We start from the raw sequence: 25783 nt of genomic DNA on the forward strand, positions 1-25783 counted from the left end.
TGCTGACCAGAAAGCTGTTATGGCTAATGGCCATTTTCAAAATGGAGGACGGAAAATCCCCTTGATCACAGTGAACAAACAGGACGCGGGACAGGAGAAAGACACTGAGCAGTAGACTACATGGAAGGTAAGTATGACTTGTGCATGCTTATTTTGACTTTTAGTTCTCAGTTCAGGTTTTCTTTAAGAGGAAATAAATATGGCAGCCTCCATACCCTTCTCATCTCGGGTTCCCTTTAAGTTTATTTAACAATTTTGCTATCTGTCTGCACCGCAAGAAAAACATTTGTATGTCTTTCTGTAATCGATGTATAGACTATGGGGAGAATAGCTGTACTGTATTCATTTCCGTAGTGCTGTAGAATGTACATGGGTGGCAGAAGTGTCAGTCGAGTTTCACTTCTTCTGTGAGTGCTTAAGAAATGTTCAGATCAGTATTTCCTGGAAAATAGCAGAAATGAAAATTGCTTGTAGTAGTTGTCGGTTGCATTTAAGCAAATGCCAATAAAATTGTCTGGTTATTAATACAGTTAAATGCATTACTTTTTTTCTGCATGGGATGGCCATATCTCTATAATCTCAAGATTTAGTTTTTGGCAAGGAGTAATGGTCCCTTACTCCCTAGCGGTATTGACGGTTATACACGTCAATACAAAACATGCTGTAAACAGTGCTGACGTGCATACACGTCAGTATTATTCTGCACTGTATACTAGACCCTTTCTTGACACATTTTGGTAAGTTACAGGAAAAAAGCTATGAAAATTAATTGGATCACTTTTTGCAAAATGAAGTGGAGTGCTGTTTTGTTTTTATAGAACTGTGAATAGACTATCAATCTGAATCCAGTACTGATCAAATACTGGACATGATCACTACAAATATGGCGAGACTGTGGAAATGATCTCTCATGTCTGCAGCGGCAGCTACACTACACTGCCCTTAGTACAGAGTTCATCAATTAGACAACCACCATCTACCACCTGTAGATAAGCTTGCTACTGGATGTGCCTGCCTGCACTTTTATCCTCTCTCCATTTATGTTAACCAGTGTTTGGGCGTTCATGTGATGAACAATGAACTGTTGGAATGAGGTTGAATCCTGTGTACTTGTAGATTGGACTTGTATGAAGGTGATCTGGAGGCTGCCATATTTATTTCTTTAACCAATGACAGTTGCCTTGCAGTCCTGTTGATCTTCTGCCCTCAGTAGTGTCTGAGTCTAATATAGTCAGACTTGAGGAAGAGCACCTAATCTGCATGCTTGTTTAGTGTATATGGCAAAAAGTATTAGACACAGGATCAGCAGGACAGCCGGGCAACTTGCATTGTTTAAAAGGAAATATGGCTGCCTCCATATTTCTCTCACCTCTGGTTCCCTTTTAAGCAGGGCTGTGGAGTTGGTACAAAAATCTTCCGACTCTTCAGGTTATGAAACCACAGACTCCGGGTACCCAAAATGACTCCGACTCCTTAATCTAATACTTACCAGGGCTGTGGATTTTGTACAAAATCATCTGACTCCTCAGTTTATGAAATCTCCGACTCTGGGTACCCAAAATAGCTCAGACTCCACAGCCCTGTTTTTAAGAGGTACTTGTACATTTAAATGGAACTGGTATGCATTATAAACCATTAAGGTGTGAGGGGTCATGGTACTGATTATGTAGGGAAGACACACATACGAAATGTGTAAAATTAACTTTGCTATGTAGGTAATGGACTTTACCTTGTTCTTTAACTAGTTCCATTTTCGCCAGAGTGGCAGCCAATCACAGCAGGTTTAAGCTAGAGGGGGCGTGTCCAGGGGAAGACGGACATGCACAGTGTTCTCCCCAGAATTTTTTTCCAGCCGGGTGGCATGAAATAGTAGCCGGGTGGCATGAAAAAGTGGCCGGGTGGGGCGAGTTAAAAATGCAGGGCAACTGTGCTTACAGCATAGGAGAAGGTGAGGAGGTGAGCCGATGACAGCCGGGTGGATACCAAATCTAGCCGGGTGGAGCACCCGGGTAAAAGAGCCTGGGGAGAACACTGATGCATGCAATCATACAGCAGAGAGCTTAGTAATAATTATTATGAATACAGTGAGATGAGTATCTGAACACGCAGTGTAACTGAGTTGCTGAATAAGTACCTCAACTTTAGTTCCAAGCTTCTGCTGACTCTGATCTCATTGGAAGTCGGTGTAGTGTATTTGCTGAATAAACTGAAAGCTGTCAGACTCTTCATTTAGTGCACGGATTGCAATGAAGTGTCATTTTGTCACCATGGTTAAATACAGTGAGTTGCTGTGCTGCAGTGACAGAAATTCTCAAAGGATTTACTCCACATTTTGACAGAGTAACCAAGCAGCTCAGGGTGACCCAAACCACTAGGAATGTATAGGGGGATCAAAGAGACCGAAAAGCCCTCCTACTAATAAAGCAATGCACCTTCCACATTTTAGTGTCCAAGATACTACTTCTATCATGTACATGTCCCAAACATATTTTGTTGTCTTTACATTGTTTGCACTATTTTGGGTCACCATGAGCTTGCTGGTTAGTCTGTCCCTCTCGGTGTTACAAGCCCTACTGCATAGAGCCAAATTAATCCATGCCATGCACTGATGAGGATCAAACAATCCGAAACAGTCTGTATGCATGTTGGAATACTATGGCTCTGTACAAATTAACAAGCTGACACATCATTGCATTTCAGCGGTTCTGGGGGTGTGTTTAGCTTCTAAGGGTAACAATGGTTAATTTGCATATATTCAGCAGTGTTGCTCTGGGAGACATCTCAAGCTCACTCCAACCTGAATTATCGCAAATTCTTTCTGTTTTAAGAAAGCAAACTTTTTTGTTTTTCTTGCACTATTTTGGTAATGGTAATTTAAGGGCATATTCACAAGCATTCCCTTTGACAACCTACTGCTTGCACCGTCACTTCCTAGCAGACTGCTTTATCTTTCATCTTTTTTACTGCTTCATGGCGCTAGAACTAAGCCTTAACCAATAAAAAATGCATTATGCAGGTCACACACTGGCAGATTGACCTTGCAGACTTTTACCTCATTTTTGCTTCAGCTTTCTGAGCGCCGGTCTTTGATAAATCAGCTTCAGAAAATTCCAGACATGCTCACTGTCATCTCTGTAATAACGTGCAGTGCACTCTGGACCAGGAAGTTAGTGAGACATGTAGGGAGCCTCTATCTGCAACATGGACAAATAAAGCTAAAATTACATTTGCAATCTCAAATTTACAAGAGTTACAATTTTAAAAACAGTCCCCAGTCATGTTAACGAAATGTAATGAGTCTCCCTTGATCGGCATGATTGGCTGCGCAGGTGCAGATTCATGAAGGTGCAAACAAAAGTGGATCATTACCATGGCTACATTTTGGTTTTGTTATTGATTTCTTGGTAAATTGATAGGTCCTAAACCTTTGTATTATGCTCCTATTCAAACAAACACAAAACAAACTTGGTTCTTGCAGTCCACCTGTACTTGCCCCAAACAAATGAAATCGTCTTTGTGGGAGTAACTTGTGGCCTCTGCAAGCGGGTTGTTTCTACTTAGGGGTGCCCTGGGTACTGTAAAACTCCATATTGACTTTCCCAGTTTTGTGGGATATGGTTTGTGTTAGTGCATGTATAATAAAACTAGGCAAGTATCTTTCTTCCTACAGAAGGGGATAGCTCTGCCTGAAACTGGAATCAAAGCTGTAGCTGAATTGCGCAGTATTACCTTCTTTTAAACCTGGGTGTTTCATATAATATGCCAATATAATTTTTTCCCTCTGCATTAGTCTATGCATTCTTGGAATTCTGTGGGAGATTTCTCATTTGGAATTCCCTGTTCTCCCACATTAAGAGCAGTAGTTTATTTTTATAAAACTAAATGATGGTGTTTAGCTTCTGTGACCAATTTTTTTGCAGACTGTATTGTGAAAAAATAGGCATATTAGCTGGAAGGGGTAACCTCTTTCTTGTGGACTTGGGGGAAGCGATGCAGATGTGAGGGGTGGTGTTGGTTTTCCAGTTCGGAACATCATTCCGCTTCACCCAAGCGCCACAATACAGCACCATTAAACACCGGACCTGTGGAGAGGGTGAGGGGAAGTTCACTTACTTGCATTTCACGTGACTCTGCTACTTCCTCCTTTCGGTTCTGGAATGAGGAAGCATCGAAGTTATGTGAAGTGCAAGTAAGTGAACTCTCCTTGAGTCTATCTATAGGTTTTAGTGCTGAATTGCGTTGTTCGGTCGAAAACCATCACTGGTGAGGAAGAAAAGTCCACTTGTTACCTAAAGTGTAATGTGTGTGTGTGTGTGTGTGTGTGAGCTCTGATTTTTCTGATGCAGATTTTCCTGTAGGCATTCATTGAAGTCAGTTTTTCTGCATCCAGTCTGCGAGCAGTTCAAATAGGCGCTAAAGCTAAAATGGCAGAACAGTTGGTTGCACCAGTATCAACGGAAATCAAGCATATGACTATGCATTTACATAGGGCTGACATTTTCTGTAGCTCTGTACAGATTACATGGAGTAATTCACATAGATTAATGTTCCCCAGCAGGGTGACTGTCTATTATCCCTACCACATTATGGGGCCAGTTTTAAATGAAGCCAATTAACCTGCAAGTATGCATTATCTACACTGTACATTCTTGAATGTATAGAAATTATAATTGAGCAGTAGGAAGATGAAAGGAAGGTTAACATCAGTTTCCCCCTGTTTGGTTAAAATTTGCCTGAACTTTAAAGGGAACCTAAACTGAGGAGGATATGGATTTTTCCTTTTGAAATAATACCAGTTGCCTGACTCTACTGTTGATCCTGTGTCTCTAAGGGCTCGTTTCCACTAGTGCGGTGCGAATCACTGGGATTCCACCGCTGACGAAATCACATGCAGATGCGATTCCGCGTGCGTTTTTTGCCGCGATTTCGCATAGGCAGGGTATATGCGAATTTAATCATGTCACTGCCTGGTTCAATTTACATTAGTTTTCATGCGAAGTCGCGGCAAAAAACGCATGCGCGTTTTCCCTATTAAATACATAGCCTGCGAATCGCCTGCATTCCTCACGCAGGCGAATTCTGCAGGCTCTACCATGCAGAAAAATCCTGCACAGAAAAACGCAGGAAAAAACTGACAAGTGGAAACAGGGCCATCCACTTGTATTGGTTATGCGAATCCGCATGCAGAGAACGCATGCAGATTCGCTCTAGTGGAAACGGGCCCTTATACTTTTAGCCACAGCCCCTGAACAAGCATGCAGATCAGGTGCTCTGACTGAAGTCAGACTGGATTAGCTGCATGCTTGTTTCAGGGTGTGATTCAGCCACTATTGCAGTCACAGAGATCAGCTGGACTGCCAGGCAACTGGTATTGTTTAACAGGAAACATCCATATCACTCTGTTAAGGTTCCCTTTAACTTCTAGTCACACTGCCTGCCTGTGGTCTTCTGTGTCTTCCCCAAGATGCAATGTAGAGCGGCACTGGCAAAGACAGTGAAGCATTATATTTACCCATTCTTTAACTACTTTTTTTAACCTCTCTTTAACATGCGTCCATTTCCATGTTGCAGCAGTTCTTGCATAACGTCACACCCTCCATGTGTCTACATGCAGGGTTGGGACTTTGTGGTTCAATTTCTCCTCCTTTGGCCTGTACCTTGGCAGAATTGCTTTTTTAAGAGGCTTGTGGCTGTGCTTTTTTGGAGGTGTGTGAAACTGAGTACGGAGTACTTGTTCTAGTGGGGCAGGAATGGTTATATTTGCTGCAAAGGTGCAAGGATTTGGATAATCCTGTGGTGGGAAGAGTTTTGGCTACACTTGTTATAGTGGATGTGGGGTAGTTAATAATTCTACTTGTTGTTGTTAGGGAAAGAAAAGGCTATACAGGATCTTCTCAAAAAATTAGCATATTGTGATAAAGTTCATTATTTTCTGTAATGTACTGATAAACGTTAGACTTTCATATATTTTAGATTCCAATATACACAACTGAAGTAGTTCAAGCCTTTTATTGTTTTAATATTGATGATTTTGGCATACAGCTCATGAAAACCCAAATTTCCTATCTCAAAAAATTAGCATATTTCATCTGACCAATAAAAGAAAAGTTTTTAAAACAAAAAAAGTCAACCTTCAAATAATTATGTTCAGTTATGCACTCAATACTTGGTCGGGAATCCTTTTGCAGAAATGACTGCTTCAATGCGACGTGGCATGGAGGCAATCAGCCTGTGACACTGCTCAGGTGATATGGAGGCCCAGGATGCTTCGATAGCGGCCATTAAAAAGATCCCCTGGGGGGTACTCGCCTCGGGTGGGGGAAGCCTTCGGATCCTAATGAGGCTTCCCACGCCGTCCTCTGTCCCACGGGGGTCTCGCCGCAGCCCTCCGAACAGCCGGCGACTGTGCCGACTGTCAGTTCAATATTTACCTTTGCTGGCTCCAGCGGGGGCGCTGTGGCGGCTTACCGTTCCGAACTACACGGAAATACCCGATCTCATTCGGGTCCGCTCTACTGCGCAGGTGCAGGACACTTGCGCCTGCGCAGTAGAGCGGACCCGACGGCGATCGGGTATTTCCGTGTAGTTCGGAGCCGACAGCCGTCAGAGCGCCTGCGCAGGAGCCAGGAAGGTAAATATTGACGTCACCGCTGCACGGACTCCACGGAGGGCTGCAGTGAGACCCCTGACGGATGGAGGACGGCGTGGGAAGCCTCATTAGGATCCGGAGGCTTCCCCCCCACCCGAGGTGAGTACCCCCCAGGGGATCTTTTCATGTTACAGTTCCTCTTTAAGCTCATCCAAAGTGTTGGGTCTTGCGTCTCAACTTTCTCTTCACAATATCCCACAGATTCTCTATGGGGTTCAGGTCAGGAGAGTTGGCAGGCCAATTGAGCACAGTAATACCATGGTCAGTAAACCATTTACCAGTGGTTTTGGCACTGTGAGCAGGTGCCAGGTCATGCTGAAAAATGAAATCTTCATCTCCATAAAGCTTTTCAGCAGATGGAAGCAAAGTGCTCCAAAATCTGATAGCTAGCTGCATTGACCCTGCCCTTGATAAAACACAGTGGACCAACACCAGCAGCTGACATGGCACCCCAGACCATCACTGAACTTCAGGCATTTTGGCATTTCCCTCTACTCAGTCTTCCTCCAGACACTGGCACCTTGATTTCCGAATGATATGCAAACGTTGCTTTCATCCGAAAAAAGTACTTTGGACCACTGAGCAACAGTCTAGTGCTGCTTCCCTGTAGCCCAGGTCAGGCGCGTCTGCCGCTGTTTCTGGTTCAAAAGTGGGTTCATGCTTCCATCTGCTGAAAAGATTTATGGAGATGATTTCATTTTTCAGCACGACCTGGCACCTGCTCACAGTGCCAAAACCACTGGTAAATGGTTTACTGACCATGGTATTACTGTGCTCAATTGGCCTGCCAACTCTCCTGACCTGAACCCCATAGAGAATCTGTGGGATATTGTGAAGAGAAAGTTGAGACGCAAGACCCAACACTTTGGATGAGCTTAAGGCCGCTATCGAAGCATCCTGGGCCTCCATAACACCTGAGCAGTGTCACAGGCTGATTGCCTCCATGCCACGCCGCATTGAAGCAGTCATTTCTGCAAAAGGATTCCCGACCAAGTATTGAGTGCATAACTGAACATAATTATTTGAAGGTTGACTTTTTTTGTTTTAAAAACACTTTTTTCTTTTATTGGTCGGATGAAATATGCTAATTTTTGGAGATAGGAAATTTGGGTTTTCATGAGCTATATGCCAAAATCATCAATATTAAAACAATAAAAGGCTTGAACTACTTCAGTTGTATGTATTTGAATCTAAAATATATGAAAGTCTAATGTTTATTAGTACATTACAGAAAATAATGAACTTTATCACAATATGCTAATTTTTTGAGAAGATCCTGTACATGTTGGGGTAAATTACTATTGCTTGTTATTGAAGGGCTAGCTGATGCGGTTAAAATTCCTGTTTCATTTTTTAATCAAAGTAAACCTGAGTTTTTTTTTTTTTTTTGTTTTTTTTTCCTGGGGCTTCTTCCAGCCCACCGTAGCCTTACAGGTCCCTCTGTTTTCCTCCTGGTGTGCTCCACTGTGCCCTTCTGTAAGATCGACCATCGTGGGCTAAAGCACATGCCTGGTCTGTACTCCCTCCTCAGTTGCGTTCTGCACATGTACAGAATGCTCCTGGCCTGAGGAGTGCTATCGAGGAGGTGCCTGGGCTGCATATGCTCAGTGTCCAACCACTGGTCCAGCTGGAAAGCTTTCTGAGGGACACGGTGGAGTGGACAGGGAGGAAACTGAGGGACCAATAAGGCTACACGGCGTGGAAGAAGCCCCAGATAAGTAAGATATTCTTTCCCTGTTTTGGGTACACTTATCCTGAGTTTACACGATGCATATTGTTGTAAGAATCGTTCCAATAGATGCCTTCGATGATAAAATTCTGACATGTCCGATGTTTCCGCTCGATTTTCTTTTAGAAGTCAATGGAAAAAGGATAAGAAAAACGGGTGGAAGATATGAGAATCGAGCAGAAAATCGAATGGCTAATCGCGCGGCGTATCGAACGTAAAAAACGTATAGTGTAATCCCAGCATTAGTTCTTGGCCTGAGGTGGCTGGTCAGTGCCACCTCTGCTGACAATCTAGTTTGTGTGTTAATGAGGCATCCAGCCTACTAGATCATGTTGTCTGCATGCAGACCAAAGCTATTGTTCTGGTGTTTGATGCACACACTCTTGTTGTGCAAAGCTATTGTTCTCCTCTTTACCCCTCCCTGCTCAGTCATGTGCTGTGCTGTGTTGTCATCCCTCTCCATAGCTACAGCACTCCACTGTACTGCACTCTGCCCCGAGCTCTCGCCCGAGGGACTGGGTACCGATTTACTGCAGGCGACAATCCTCGTGTGTACAAGGCTCAGTCTTCAGATGTCCAAAGAAAAAAAACCTCCACAGTAAAAGATTGTAATTTTTTTTTTAAATGGTGCTTCTAAAAAATGCCTTGCACATACAAAACACATGAAAGGAAACTTTAATTTCAGCATTGTTTACTATTGCACTTAATTGCTGTGTATATGGCTTTCTGTTTTGCGGTAAGATTTGAAAGATGACCTACTAGTTGTGGCCGTTGTGTTTTTATTCTGTGGAAGTTTTTAATACAGATGTGTGCTATGCTGATTTGCACTAGTTTAAGGATGAGTGAGCACTGTGGGTAAACCATGAAGGCTGTGTGTTGGGCTCTGTTTGCTCAGATATTTGAGGTAGAGTTGGTTGTGTAGTCTGTTCTGGGATCGTATCGTGGGCTGCTGCAACCACAGTGGAACGTTAAGTACAGACAACAGCTCATTCCCAGAACTGCTTAAAATATGAGGCATGACAACCACACTGATATAACATGTCTGTCAACACTTATTGATTTAATCCCCTGCCCAAGCGAAACTGAGCCACTGAATTAAGAGTTGAGTAATAAGTAATGAGTTGTGCCTCTCTAACACCCCCCCCCCCTTTCTTTGCTTTCCCCCTCACAAGCTAAATGCAAATAGCAAGTAGTTATTATCTCGAAACAACTTTGTAAATGAGTAGTTCACAAAGTGTGCAGCTCAGTCATTGATATGCTGGCAAGTTTCTTAAGTAAACATAATAGCTGTAATCTGTCTGTAATTGTCCAGCTATAGGCTATAATGTCAGAAAAAAAAATTATACATTGAAATGAGGGCACTTTCATCCATCTGTTGGACTTATGACAATATCTGCATTTTTTTTTCCTTCTTTCGTTTTGAGAGGTCTGGAAAATTTAAGAGACCCAGACAAGACTGTTTACTGCGTTTTGGTAAACCAAAGTATTACTCGGTGGCTTTGAGCCACATCCATTAAACTGTGTAGAACTGTGGTTTTGCAGTCTTCAGCAACCAAGCAAAACATGTTGCGTCTTCAGATCTTGCTTTCTGTTCCTGTTTTTTTTTTTTTTTTCTTCTTCCTTTTATGCTTGTCTTAGCTCAGAAACCTGCAGCATGATTATTTTTTTTCCCCCTCTCAACATATGGTATACAAATAAAGCTGTGCTTAATGATGATAAAACCTAACTTCAACACATTCCCACCCCAGTTTTTTTTTACACTTTAAATGCAGTTATTGCCTGACCATGTAAAATGCAAGGCTGAGCTCATATGTAGGTCACTAGGGTGTGTGTTATAATTTTTTTCCCCTTCTACTCTTGGTTATCAAACAGTGATGCACAGTGGTAATGAGGTCACATTTATTACATTGTGATATTTAAGCTTACTTTGTTCTACTACATGAGAGCCCATGTAGCACACCTAGAAAGTAACAATGGAATACTTGATATGTGTCCTTTAAGGTACATACACATCTACAATAACTGATATTTGTAGAGATCAGGACTCGATCCCTGGAAGACCGTTCAGGGCTGAGTTCTGTGTAGATGTGTCGCTAGCCTAGAAGCTAGCTATGCATTCTGTGATGATGGTGCAGCATACAACGGAGTGGGTGGAGTAGGTTAGATCGATAGGGCTAGCTTGCACTCAAACCAGCTGATCCAGCAGTATGGCTGTCTGTATAATGCACCAGGTTTGGTTAATGGCCACAATACTACACAAGCTAGATTTGTGTCAGAGGCAGCATCAGCGGACTAATTTTTTATCTTTTTTTCTGGGTGGGGGGTGGGGGGGGGGGCAAATTTGTCACAAATTCTCTTTAAAGCATATGAAGGCAGATTTTCCTTTTGATTAGCTCAAAGTTTTTTTTTTTGTTTTTTTTTTTTCTTCTTGTGTGTTGCATGTCTGTCCTTTTTAGAATACAATGTATAAGTATCTATCTGGCTTTTGGTAGGCCGTACCCAATAACTCTTTACTTTGAAGAGGGCTATCCTTCCTCTATGCAAAGCACCTGGCACAGCCTACCTCCCCCATAATGCTAACATAGATTAGCTGTTTGTGGTCAGCACTGCAACTTTACTGTGTACCTCTCATTGCCCTGCCGTGTGTGTGTGTGTGTGTGTGTGTGTGTGTGTGTTTAATACACTGAGGAGGCTTTGGGAATATAGATACTTTCACATTACACAGGAATAGATGATGAAACGCTGTAGTGCTATATTGTTGCAGTATTTACCACAAAAACGTGTCTCAACAGACTGTGCAGACAGTGGAAGTGGTCAGGGGGTTTAACTATCTGTTCACAGTAAGGCTAGTTGCTGCCCCCTCCCAGCTCCTTCTCAACTACCTTTTGTGGGCGATGATATAAGGTATGAGCTTGGATACCTCAAAAACCGATGTTAATAAAGCTATGTCTGACAGTCACACAGGAATTCTGTTTTGAAAGTCCAGCCAGCCTGATAATAATAATAATAATAATAATAATAATAAACTTGCAGTGTGAAAGTAGCTTTAGTTGTACACAAGTCAACCCCAACAAGGCAGAATGACTGATCACAAAGTATTTTTCATGTTTGCTGGTTACCAGTTAGCTTTCCCTCTCTTCATATCAGTACAATCTGTCAAGACATTTAAAGTCCTTCCCTTATAGTGATTTGCAGCATTGCCACGGGGAACTCCTAGATGCTTTGCATAGGTGGAGGAAGCATAAATCTATAAAGTGGCAGATTCAGCTAGTCTCCATTTTCTTGCATTTGATACATCAGACACTGCAGGCAAATCTGATAGAAGAGAAATTAATGAAGTGTAACGCTTTTTATTTATTTTCTGGGTGACAGGGCAAGCCATTTGCTGTAGCCATTTTACACAGCTACAGACTGATCCTCTTAGCTGTGTGTGAAGGATGGCTGCTTCCTGCTGGCATTAGCAGAATCCCCTTTTATTTAGCTTCAGAGGTAGATTATGCTTTTTTAAGTGTACCTACTGATGTTGCCTTTATTAGCTGTTTTTATGTAACTAAATCACTGGTTCTCTATACCTGTATCATACTTCCAACTCAATTATTGGCATATTTAAGTGGCACCAATGTTCTTAAAGGACCTGTGTCGTGAAAATCTTAAAATGTAAAATATATGTTAACAAGCCAATTAAGAAGTTTGTTTCTTCCAGAGTAAAATGAGCCATGAATTACTTTTCTTCTATGTTGCTGTCACTTACAGTAGGTAGTAGAAATCTGACAGAACCAACCGGTTTTGGACTAGCCCATCTCCTCATGGGGAGTTCACAGGGATTTCCTTATTTTCAAAAAGCACTTAGTGAATGGCAGTTGCTCTGTCCAGCTGCCAAAAAAGTGTATGGTGAGCAGGGAGGCTGACCAGCATCTTTGTATAAAGCTGGCCATACACTGGCCCGATTTGCCGCCGTTTCGACAGCAGATTCGATCACTGGGATCGAATCTGCTGCCAATCGTTCAAGCTACACGCCGAATTTCGATCCATTTAGTCCGATCCCGTCGATCGATCCGTGCAGAAAATTACCGTCGATTGCCCGCGGGTAGGGAGCGCGTCGCTAGCGGCGTTCGAGTGCCCGACGACCGACGCTATAGAGCCTGCATACATTACCTGCTCCGCCGGCGCGACTCCAGTCCCCCGGTCACCGCTGCTCTGTCTGCGCTCTGGTCTCCAGGTCCGGCATGCCTCACTTCTTCTAGCCCGGCAGGAAGTTTAAACAGTAGAGCGCCCTCTACTGTTAAAACTTCCTGCCGGGCTAGAAGAAGTGAGGCATGCCGGACCTGGAGACCAGAGCGCAGACAGAGCAGCGGTGACCGGGGGCAGTCGCACCGGCGGAGCAGGTAATGTATGCGGGGGGAGCGGCGGCAGCAGCACCACCACCACCACAACAGATTGTGAACGGTTTCAGGCTGAAATCGGTTCACAATCTGTTTGCAGTAAAGGTAGCCATACGATCCCTCTCTGATCAGATTCGATCAGAGAGGGATCTATCTGTTGGTCGAATCTGATGGCAAATCGACTAGTGTATGGCTACCTTTAATCTTTTTCAGGGAATGTCTTTTTATAAAGAATAAAGGTCATGCTGAGAATCCCCTGTGGAGAAATGGACTAGCCCAAAATCTGTCTATAATGTCAGATTTCTAATGCTTGCTGTAAATACCAGCAATGTTTGTGGAACAAGATGGTCTCTGGCAGTCCATAATTGGGGGTGTGGGGCTTGCTGGGGCCACTGCGCAGAAGGAGTCTCAACTGGCTTACTCTGCTGAGGATCATATCCATTTTGTGTACAAGGCTTTACTATCTTTGCCTAGCTCAGACTTGCTATGTGGTTCAGATTATATATTTGAGATACATAGCCGTAGAGCATTCAGTGGGCAGAGAGTTGAGAAAGGTTGTCAGTATAACAGGTAGCAGTCCTAATACTGCTGTGTATAGTTTACAGGCTGCAGGCAAAGGAGATGATGGGTCTATAAGGAATACCCAGCCCAGGGATTTCTTAGATCTGCTGAGAGGAGCAAAAATTACAGTCTCCCGAAGTAGTAGTTGGTGATCATTTTGGATTACTGTACAGAGATGCTGTTCTGCTGTCTGCTGAGCAGTTTATTATGCTCTCTGGAGAGTGGATGAGGAAAAATTTAATGGGTGGCTCCCACTGTGAGAAATTCAGTAGCGATTCCAACAAAACCCTCTTCCAAGCTAAACTCAATTCTGGGGAAGGGGAGTGGGGAAATCCCCTGACCATTACTTCTGCTGCTGCTGCTACTGCTACTACTGCTACTACTACATAGGGCTTATCCATTCAGCCTAGGAAAATCTAAAGCGAAGATCTGAAGAGTGTAAAAGAGTTCCCAGAGGTGGCTCAGGTAATAATTTGTGGACCATCTAGCTAGAACACCGTCAACAAATCTCTATTATCGGTACTCTTCTGCTTGGCATCTTTAATCCTTGGATGGCTGTCATGTGGTACTGGTTACACTTGCTACATACTTCAGCATCTGCTAATATGACCTTGCGTTAGCAAGGTTGGTGTTACTCTACTCCTTAACCTTGGTAATGTTCTACATCAGTCTCTCAATCATTCTTAGCATTAGCACTATTAAAGAGAATCTGTATTGTTAAAATCGCTCAAAAGTAAACATACTAGTGCGTTAGGGGACATCTATTACCCTCTGTCACAATTTCGCCGCTCCTCGCCGCATTAAAAGTGGTTAAAAACAGTTTTAAAAAGTTTGTTTGTAAACAAACAAAATGGCCACCAAAACAGGAAGTAGGTTGATGTACAGTATGTCCTCACATAGAAAAATACATCCATACACAAGCAGGCTGTATACAGCATTCCTTTTGAATCTCAAGAGATCATTTGTGTGTTTCTTTCCCCCATGCACTGAAGTTTCAGGCTGCTCTTTTTCTTCCTGCAAACAGCTTTGCCCTTGTTTGTAATTCCTCAGTATGTGAAAGCCCAGCCAGCTCAGAGGACGATTTATCCAGCTTGTAAAAGATAAGAGAGAAGAGAGAAGCTGCTCTAATCTAAATAACACACAGGCAGTGTGCAGAGAGGGGCCTGGAAGGGTGAGTTCATAGCAGAACCACAACACTGAAGAACTTGGCAGCCTTCCAGACACAGGCCGACAAGTCTGACAGGGGAAAGATACATTGATTTATTACAGAGACAGTGATAGTATAAAGTGCTGCAGTTAGCCAGAACACATTTAGAATAGCTTTTGGAACTTGTAGGATGATAAAAAACAGGATGCAATTTTTGTTACGGAGTCTCTTTAAGGGACTGATATCAATGATATGTTTAATAAAATAAAGATCTTTTGTAAATTCAGAAAGTGGAAAGAAACAAATTCCAGCATTAGTCTGTATGCATGTTTCTTGGAAAGTGTTGAGATTTCCAGCTTTGTCATGTTCCGTCCTGCCACCCATGAGAGCTACAAAATGCCTGGTCACTGAGATGCAAATAATTCTCAGTTGAGGTAGAATTATGCAAATTTTAAGTTTTTAGTTGTGATGCACTCACGGCAGGCAAATTGTGGTGATCCAAAAGCGGCATTCTGGTTGGGCTTAAAGTCTGGGTTCACACTATGCTGCAGCTCCACTATGGACGGTCATAGTACATTCGATGTACGATCCTGTTGGTACTGTCCTTTTTGTTCTTATCAGCTCATTGATGTTGTTGCAACAGATATGTCATTGATGGCATGACTATCTGACATGTCCTACATCCTTCCAGGAAAGTTGTGCATTGCCCGGACTTTGTTCCATCACCACAATGAACTAGTCAGAAAAGATCCTATATTCAGCATGGGAACATGTTCATTTTGGCCTGTTCCAGAAAACTGTATGATTTTCCCATGTAGTTAAACCTGGCTAAAAGCAGATCTCTAGCCTGCAAGTTTAAATCTGGCAGCCTTCCGAAAAACATTCCGAGGACCCTGGATCACCTGACTTCCGGTTCTTTTGTTTGAAATTTTTTTTAAATCAATTTTCTTATACTACAAGGTGTTTTTTTTAACTGGTTTTGACTTGTTCCCACAGAATCAGATTTACATTTTCGGGTTGTTTGCATTGACAGATCGTTTGTAAGTCAGGGACTACCTATATGCTTTGTGCATTTTTGTAGCACTGACATTTTCTACAGTATTAAAGTGAAACTGAGAGGAAGTCTGTCCCTAAAATAGGTTAAGGTCAGTTTCGAGGGAACCAGTGAAATTTTATAATTTATATCTATGGATTGCATACACACGACGAAAAGTAGGAGAAGCACCCGTGTATAGGAGAAACGCCTGCCCAAGTCATCAGTCTCCACATCTCTGGAACTGCAGTATTAGAATCCAATGTTGGACAAGCAACACTGATAGAAAATGCTATAGTTATTGTTACACATCAAGAAAGAACAAGCAGTATGATGGGTTGCATGCAGATAGACCCTTATTCAATGCACTTTCTTATCTATGTTTTCACTTAGATAATACAGCAAAGTGTTTTTTGGGGGAAAGGGGGGATTGCCAGCAACAAAATACTCAGTTTCCAGCGACGTCCTGTAGTTGCTTGCGGCTTCCTGGCGTCTGTGCATGGCTGCTGGTATGTGACGTGACCTGGGAGCCATTTATTTTTCATAAGTGTGTTAAGAGTCCTTTTTTTTTTTTTCTTTTTTTTTTTCTATTAAGAAGCATTTTTAATACATCTGCTCTTTTACCTTTTTAAAGTTAGCAGGGTGTTTGTTTAAGCAAATCGCTGACCTTGTGAAGCGTATTTTTATGGCTTTCCTTATGACATTGTGATAAATGTTGATTTTATGTAATTTTTAACTGAACTTTATGACTTGCAAATAACTGTTCATATAAGCACTGACAAAGTTTCCTTAGCTTACGTGTACAGTTTACTTCATCTTATCAGACTTTTATGGTATGTTAATCTGGCCCGATTAAAGGTATGGTTTTTTTTTTCTTTCCTCCTTGGACATTGATTGACTCATAAGTAAACAAAGACAAAAGCACTTGAACACTCTTAGTTTAATCAGTTTGTTCAAGCACTCTAACAAGCTGTCAGATTAGAAAGTCTAAGTTCAACCATTTGCCCTTCACTTTTCAATGCAGTTAGAATTTTCATCACAACAGGTGATTTTTTTTTTTTTTTTCCTCGTTTCGTGAAACTGCCAACTTTCACATGCCTGCACTTCACTTATATTTTTATTAACCTGTAGGTCGTAAGCTATAATGGTTTTAACATGACAGGTGCTCTAATTTCTAGGAACGATAAATGTAAGCCATCTTGCATCTCTATATCCCTTTGTGCACATTTCATGGTCCAGTTGAATTGTGTAACTTTTTGATCCTATTTGCAGTAACTAATTTTTCTTCTACTCAAGTATTGTGATGTTCGTGCTATCATACAGCCCACAGTGCACAGAGCTAGTTTTTTTTTTATTGAACTCAGTTTAAAGGACAACTCTAGTGAGAGGTATATGGAGGCTGCTATATTTATTTTCTTTTAAGCAATGCCTGGTTTTTGGCAGCACTGCTGGTCTATTTGGCTACAGTACTGTCTGAATCACACCAGAATCAAGCATGCAGCTAATCTTGTCAGATCTGACAATGTCAGGAACGCCTGATCTGCATATGCTTGTTCAGGGTAGGGCTGTGGAGTCCGAGTTGGAGTCGGTGGCTTCATAAACTGAGTAAGAGTTGGATGATTTTTGTACCGACTTCACAGCCCTGGTTCAGGGTCTATGGGTAAAAGTATAAAGGTAGCCATACACTGGTCGATTTGCCATTAGATCGACCAACTGACAAATCCCTATTTGATCGAATCTGATCAGAAAGGGATCGTATGGCTGCCTTTAATGCAAACAGATTGTGAATCGATTTCAGCCTGAAACCGATCACAATCTGTTGAGCTGCTCCTGCCACCGACCCCGTGAACCCCCCCCCCCCCCCCGTATACAGTACCTGAAGCCTGGTCCCGGGTCCTCTTCTCCGCGCTGCACTGCATCCCACACCGCGTCCCAGCGTACACTGTGTCACTCCGTGACCAGAAAGTTCGAATAGAATGTCCTCTATCTGAACTTCCTGGTCACTGGAGTGACACAGGAAGTTAATGTACGCTGTAATGGAAGCAGGAACAGAGCGGTGCAGCGCGGAGAAGATGCCCGGGAGCCAGCACAGGTAATGTATAACTGTATCGGATCGGCTGCCGCTAGCGACTCGCTCCTTAACCGCGGGCGGTAATTTCCCGCATGGCGCGATCGACGGACCGATCCGATTTCGGGAGGAAATCGGATCGGCAGGTGCGTTTAGCATGAACGATTGGCAGCAGATTCGATCCCAGTGATCGAATGTGCTGTCGAAATGGCGGCAAATCGGGCCAGTGTATGGCCAGCTTTAGAGGCAGAGGATCAGCAGGATGACCAGGAAACTGATAAGACTTAAAATTAATAAATATGGCAGCCTCCATATCCCTCTCACTACAGTTGTCCTTTTAAACATTTTGGGCCTGTTTCCACTACACCTAAATTGGATGCAAAAAAACCCTGACTCCAATGAATGCCTATGGGCCTGTTTCCACTAAACGTGATTTTTCTGATGCAGATTTTCCCATAGGCATTCATTGGAGTCAGTTTTTCTGCATCCAATCTCAGTGTAGTGGAAACAGGCCCTTTGCGTTTGATGCTTCTATATGCCTCAGTTGCTAAAGTACACCTGTCATTAGCCTGCTTTGGAGACTTCCATCTTTTTCTTCTTACCATCTCTGATGCCTCATGAAACTAGTGTGCAGCTGTGCAAAGTGTTGAAAATAGACCAATGTAGTACCACCTTGACGGTGTATCAAATGCCACCTTTTGCATACGGAATTTGCATAATGCTGCTGCATCATTTCTGAATGATTTTAATCTCATTAACCATCCATGTTTGCCAAGTTTACGCAAGACTAGATTAGAATAGCAAAGACTACTAGAGCCTATCCTTAAAGTGTAACTGTCGGGCCTAAAATCAAAAATCAATTCTTTATTTTTATCTGGTAAACAAGTAATAAGGATGCTAACCAGGCAATCCAAAAGTTAAAATCACTATTACTTTTCTTGTTGATAAATGATCATTCCCCACTTTACCTGACTCTTATTTGGTACATTGCCACACAAAGGAAGTTGCAGGGCATGCTGTGTTGTCCTTTTTTGCTTCTCTACTTTCCCCTTAGACTTATCTAATGCAGACTGATTGGCTGAAGCCTCTTTGCCGCCTGTTTTCCCCTCCCACACCTCTGTTCCTCTCTGTTTGGCCAATATTTTTAATGGTGAGACAATGTGCTTTCTATAGTTGAGGGCGGGCAGAGGAGAGTAAGGGAGGATATGACATCGGGATTGGCTTCAAAATAGCCATACTTAAAATGGAAATTGCTAAGGATTTTTTTACACTGTTGAAAAATCACTATAAAATCAAAATGTGGACAGTGCAATACGTCGGTTATGTAAATAGAGCAAGTATTTATCTACTTACATATTTGTATTTATTTTTTTCTGAGATAGTATGGCTGACCGCTCCTCTTTAAAAAGGAAATTCCACTGTTGGAAGATAAAAAGCAATATCTAGTTCGGTATACATTGCGAGGATTAATTGCAAACATGATTTCAGCCATTGATGAAACCTGCCTGAGGGGTGGGGCATATCCTGCTAGCAGTGCTTCAGTGTTTTGTACATTTTGTGCAGAGGTGACAAGACCTTCTGTTGAGGGTAGCTAATTACTCACGCATGAAGGTGGGATTTCTAGGCAGTCTGTCCTCTGGAGTATTGTTATCGCGGTCTCAAAGGTGCAATTTGAGCTGTCTGTTTTTGGAATCCATAGCTGGTTACAGTTTGAAGTGGAAACAGTGTTGTTTGCTTTTGCAGATTTTAATTTCTTAATTTTCAGTTTCAACAAGAATGTGAAATTCTACTTGGGATTGTTAGGTTAACAATATGTAACAATATCCTGAATGCTGTCAATTACAATTGTTGTGGTTCTGACATCATAACAGACTAAACTACAAACATATAACCCCCATTAGGTCTGCTAAAGTTAGATGGCCAGACTTGCGTTACCTCTAGAGTGTCACTTAATGTTTTAATACATAGACCACCATCTGCTCTGTTTATTATGCCTATATATGCATGACTAGAGTACTTAGGAGGCTTACGGTGGTCATACTCCATTAATTTTTCAGTAGATTAGATGCTAGCACCAATTTTAATAAAAATCTGTTAAGAGTAGCATTTTCCAGCAATATTGTCAGTTTGTGTATGTAACTTGCTTTGATCCACCCCATTGGAGAGGTGGGTTGGGGAAAGTGGTTACTGTGGGCAGCAACAAGTGATGAAGACTCTGCATAGCTTTGTACTGCATCAGACAGTACAGAACTTGCAGCTGCAATGGTCAGGTAGATATTGCACAAGATTTCTGCTCAAATGTTGTCTAATATCTAATGGTGGCCATACACTCTTCGTGGCCACCAGATTTGACCATCAGATAGATCTTTCACTGATTTAGGGAGATTTATTACTGCCACACATTGTACACAGATTATCAATAGATTTCTCCATGAAATCTTTTGAAGATCTGTGGAGCTGCCATCTCTTGCTTGGGTCCACAGGTCATGCCCAGTCCCCCCCCTCCCCCTTTCCATCTACAGTTCTTATTCCCATTTCCCACTCCCATCTAAGATGTGCTCTGTGGGCCTTGGCGACAATGCCATGCTCCTCCTGTATACTTTGTCCATTACCGTGGGGCCTCTGTACTAGGCCTGAAAGATAAATCACATTTAAATCGAAAACTCGCTCACCAAGATCACAATTTCGGAATCGTCAAAGCGGCAATTATCGCGATCACGTCATTTCCACATGGGGGAAGTTTGAAGAAGTGTGCTTGGCAGAACTCCGGGTTCCTGTATGTCACATGACATACAGAAAGTATTCCGTGCATTAGAAGCTATGTCCAGAACTGATGCAGCTTGGGGGACAGAGGAGGCACAGAGAGACACAGAGCGGACACAGAGACACAAAGGGGGCAAGAGAAAGACCCAGAGGAGGCATAAAGCGGCAAAGGGGGCACAAAGAGACAGAGGAGGGAACAACTAGACAAAGAGGGGGAACAAAGCTTGATTGGAAGGAAACAGTGAATCGAAATCGCAATTTCAGACAGAAATCGCTCAATTAAATTTTTTTCCTAAAATCGTTCAGGCCTACTTTGTACCTTATGACCCAGTGGCATGTACGTTTTATGACCATGTATTTGCCGTCTGGTCACTGGCACCCCAGCCGCGATGGAGAGAAGAGATTTGAGCTTGCCAGTGGACAGGTGAACGCACGTTCCGCTGCGACATTCAGCCATTCTGCATGGTGTTGAGGGGAGCACATTATACATGAGGGGAGGGGGTTCATCAGTCATCCTGAAATCAAACTTTGCTACACCCAACTTCCCCTTTTCAGGCAGCTTCATTGTGGCATTCATCTCTGGAAGATATGATCAAATTTGCCTGGAAAATCAAGTGAGTGTATGGGAACTTTAAGGGTGCAGAGTGACATACATATATATATATATATCTCTATCTATCTCTCTCTATCGCTCTATCTCTCTATCTATCACTCTGTACCCTTAAAGTTCCCATACACCTGCCGTTGCTTAACCATGGCGTGATTATCACGTGGGCAACATTGTTTAACATGGTTATGTTAAATGTTTCCTGGTGATGAGTAACATCGCCGCAAATATTGCTTGGTGGGTACACAGCCTAAAGCCTTGTACACATTAGTTGACCAAAACGGCTGGTCTGGCAGTCTCTGCTGAGACTAAAGCATGGGTACATCGCAGGCAGTTACCCAAAGTACAGGATTGTCTTGGCTGTACATAGGACAAGCACATTTTTTTTTTCTCCTCAATGCCGCTGCTCCTTTTATGCACAGCGTTATTCTCCCCCCCCCCCCCCTCATAGCAGCATTCTGTACAGCATTCAACCCCAAACCATCTTTAGAAAGATCAAGTCCCCATCCCCATGGCCTATTGTAATTGTGCATGTGTGCACACCTTTAATTGAATTGGTATCAGCCCTGTGAGTTTTCAGTAGATAAAATGAACATAGTTGTCAGCTCTGCCGTGCAGGAATTTCCGTCACTGATTAGACTGGGAGAGTATAGGGGTGTAGAAGTGCAAAACAGGGAGGAGTGAAACCTCTTCTGATTTGATGTATATTGAACGAGGCAACCACAGGATGGTGGAGAATTGCTTTTCACAGAAATTGGCAGCTCTGCTTTCTTTATACACTGTAAAGGCTTTGTATGTGATTACAGATGTTCTCTGAGGTTTCTCCACCCAAGACTCTGACCAGATATGTCCGACATGGCAGAGGAGCTTGAAACAAATGTGGCACCCTCACGATGCTGCCATCCAGCAAGAATTCACTAATTGACACTTTTGGGGGTGGGGTGGGGGTGGGGGGGGGGATTGTTGGGGTTAGCGTTAGAGACCCAAGTTTGGACTAAAATAAAAAAACTGGCTACCATTATCAGTGCAGCAACCCCTGGGGAGATCTTTCCTATGTTGATGCATTTTTATAAGTAAAACCAAGTAATAGAAGGCAGGTGCAATCAAAACCTTTTTTTCAGAGCTTGGATCACATAGATGGATATAAGTCCTTTTGCGCTTGTTGCAGAGATACTCAAGCTTAATTGAAATTTTCTTTGTGCTGCTTTCAACAAAGTAGCTCTTAGGACAAGAATTGGTTGAAGCACAGTTGAATTTGCCACTTCAGGATAATCCTAGTCCAAATGGACTTGTATTGAAGTTTTGTGCCTGCCAATTACACTGTTGCTTGTGCAGGCTAGCCTTGGCCTGTATTTCAAAAAATAAAATCTGCAGAAAGCTTTTTTTACCCACTTTCTATATAGTATAGAAACGTATATCTACAGTCATTAAAATCTTGTCAACACTAGCTTATTTATACAAAGAACTTAGTAAATAACGACCAGCCAGTACTGTACTAAATTTCAGCAGAAAATGAAGATGCTGCATATTCTTTCAAATACGATACATGTATTTGTACGTTTGCTATACAGTTATCGAAAATATTCCAATGTCAGGAAGGGGCCACTCAGTCATGGACAATGGCATAGTAAAGAAACATGCCAGAGAACTCCGAATTGAAAGTCTGTTGTATGTGCGTCTTGTAACACAGGCACAAATCATTTCCTAACCTTGTGTAGGCTCTGGAATGCAGATCTGGAGTTCAAGCTGTTTAGAAGGTTCTTAAACTGGTTTGAAACTCCGTAAATTATATGTAAAATGCCTAATAAACACACTCTGCTACCTTTCTTTACTCTGCACAAACCTCTTTTTTATTCTCATATGAGGTCCTTGTTTTCTTGCATTGCAGAGCACTGCTGTTGCCATGGAACTGGATGTTAGGTGGCCTGCTGCATTGTGAGATTTGTAGTTCTGTGCAGGTGCATAACGAACTAGAGCTGAATGAAAGGAATCGGGCAACACAGGGAGGGGAAGTGAGGTTGTAACAGGGCTTTATTTACCTTTCATAGACATGGAGACTGAGAGAAGGCACTGACCTAAAGAAAATGGTTTAGGCCTTTCAGCCGGATGCCTGAACTGTTTTTCTGAAAGAATTGTCATTGTACAATCACCATTAGAATCGGTTACAGTCGATTTTGCACATAGTCTCTATCAATCCGATTGCATTTGTTTGATCGATTTGAGGGATTCTTGATTCACCCTGAACTGTCACCTAAGGGATCAAGTACCCATCATTGCCAGGTGTCAGTCCTCATACCTGTGGACAAGGTCTTAAAGAGTGTTTGTGTAGCATATGCAGCCCTTACGAGTTTGGGGTCACACTAAGACCTTGTTTACACTATCAAATGGTAGGTTGCCGTGCAATCAGAATGCAACGCACGCCATCTTGCCGAACTGCGCTCAGCAAGGCATGTAATGTGAATGAGGCCTAGCAGCGTATCGGCTGCAGTCAAAGCAAACTCGTGTCTTTTTTTTTTTTTTTTTTTTATTTATAAAGCTGACCATACACTTTGATTAGGACCTGGAAATACTGTACTGACAGAGTGCTTTTAGGCCTGGTGCACACCAAAAAACGCTAGCAGATCCGCAAAATGCTAGCAGATTTTGAAACGCTTTTTGTTATTTTTCTGTAGCGTTTCAGCTGGCATTTTGAGGTTTTGTGAAGTGTTTTTGGTGTAGTACATTTCATATATTGTTACAGTAAAGCTGTTACTGAACAGCTTCTGTAACAAAAACGCCTGCAAAACCGCTCTGAACTGGCATTTTTCAGAGCGGTTTGCGTTTTTCCTATACTTAACATTGAGGCAGAAACGCATCTTCAATCCAAAAAATGCCTCACCCCGGGAGTATGCGTTTCTGCAAAACGCCTCCCGCTCTGGTGTGAACCACCCCATTGAGATACATTGACCAAGCGTATCCGCAGCCGCAAGCGGCTGCAGAAACGCTGAAAAAGCCGCTCGGTGTGCACCAGCCCTTACTGGTTTTAGTACCCAAGATGAATTTCAGTATGTACTTTGTCTGCAATGATCAAACTAGAGCCTTCCTGAAAGCCAGTGTCTGCTCAGTGTAGCACCGCCCCCCAAGGACACAGGTCTACATGATCAACACAGCCAGTGTGTATGTTGGCTAATTGTCTGGGCTGTGCGGCGGATTAGTTTGATAGCTGTGCATGTATGTATTGGAAAACTGGTACCGCATTTCAGAAGTATCACTGTATAGCTGTCAATAGCTTTTCAGACGTGTAGTCTGGTAGAAGCAAAAATGACAGCGGGACCATTATTTCATGTACTTGTGATTAGCTGGGAAGTATGTTTTGTTTCAGGGTCTCTTCAGCCTCTGCGTGACAAGCCAGAAGCAGCATTTCTTGTTGAATGAAGATGGTCTGTATTGATTTGACCTGTGCAGTTTTCATCCTTTGTCACCTTTAAGCAGCCCATACACTCAGCCGATTTTCTGGCCGACCGATCGATCGCGGTCGATCGATCGATCGATCGATCGCAAATCGGTTGGCCAATCGACCGATCGACGGCCGATTTCGATCGATTTCGATGGATTTCCATCGAACTAGCAGGGTGGAAAATTTAGGTCGATCTGATGAGATTGCTTATCAGTTTGCATTGGCCTTAATGGAAATCTGATGGCAAAAAAATGCCATCAGATCGAATTTCAACAGATTTCAAACTGAAATCTATTGGAATTCTATCCTGGTAAAAAATGTTCTAAAAACGCATCAGATAGATCATCAGATGCATTTCTTATCTATCTTCTGCCAATCTGACGAGTGTATGGGCACCTTTAGAGGTGTGATAATCTGGGTCTCCTCGGCTTCACTTGTATATGTAATGGTGTTGCCATTTCCTTGTATTGATTTTGTTTTTTCTTCCTTATTGTATCTCCCCTTCCCTATCCTGTATATACATGCACACTTTCTTAATATTATATTTTTTTAGCTGTAATGATATATTGATTGCGCAATTTACTTCAGTTTAGTTTTTTCCTTCTAGTTTTCTTACTGAATTGAGGTAAACGCAGTGTTATATTGGATGTATTTGCTGCCTCCCTCACATGGTGATAGTTATATGTTCAGCAGAAAGAAAATACTTTTATTTTTTATTTTTTCCTCTTCCAGTTGTCATTGTATTAGGTTTACTTTTTCATTTTATTCTCGAATGTAATCTCTACCAAATTTGAATGCTGAATAAGGAAGACTTTTAATGCGTTAGCGGTATTATAGCATGCAGCAAGGTCTAATAGCTTTTTGAAATTTGTCGCAGGATAACTGAATCTTTATGAATGTATGTGTTCACGGATGCATAACCCACATAACCTACAAATTTGATTGGGGTTGGCATCGACTGATGGATAGCAGATTAGAATCCTGCAGTTTGCAGGCTGCAAATTTGTTGTCAAGCAAGATTTATCAGATGCAATCAGAATTTCAAGCGGTCATATAAAATCTCCAAATCACCCTTTTTTTTTTTTCTCCCCCCCCCCCCCCTTCCATTTTTCTTTCTCTCAAATCTACTCATACAGCTTTGTGTAAGGGTGAGCAGAAAGGAGAAAAAAATATGTATATCTGATGATTCTTCCCCTCTTCCTAAAGCTGCTTGTCTGTTATTCATCAGAAGCAGGTCGCAGTTCAGTGAGCAGAAGAAAAGATTTTAATAGAAGTTGTGCCAAGGGCTGTAATGCATCATTTTAGGGCCCTAATTACATTACACTGACAAATATCAAGGGTGACAACGGCAATAACCTACATCCTTTAATGGCTGTGCAGGAAAAGGAGTTTGGGCTATACGCCATTA

The 25783-nt window shown here is 42.4% G+C and overlaps 1 protein-coding gene and 1 long non-coding RNA gene across 12 annotated transcripts in view; one reads left to right on the forward strand and one right to left on the reverse strand.

The window, feature by feature from the left end:
* LOC137518649 (transducin-like enhancer protein 4) overlaps window positions 1–25783 on the forward strand; it is a 175553-nt gene that overhangs the window by 10451 nt on the left and 139319 nt on the right. The window lies entirely within an intron of this gene.
* Window positions 336–22860, reverse strand: LOC137552886 (uncharacterized). Of its 2 annotated transcripts, none has more exons than XR_011027186.1 (4): window positions 22783–22860; window positions 19173–19268; window positions 3053–3194; window positions 336–441 (listed from the first exon to the last, which is right to left on the reverse strand). It is a non-coding gene; the product is annotated as an uncharacterized lncRNA (long non-coding RNA). The 2 variants fall into 2 exon arrangements; XR_011027188.1 differs by lacking the exon at window positions 22783–22860 and adding an exon at window positions 22649–22727.

This window comes from Hyperolius riggenbachi, chromosome 1 (assembly GCF_040937935.1).
Source record: "Hyperolius riggenbachi isolate aHypRig1 chromosome 1, aHypRig1.pri, whole genome shotgun sequence".
Classification (NCBI taxonomy): domain Eukaryota; kingdom Metazoa; phylum Chordata; class Amphibia; order Anura; family Hyperoliidae; genus Hyperolius; species Hyperolius riggenbachi.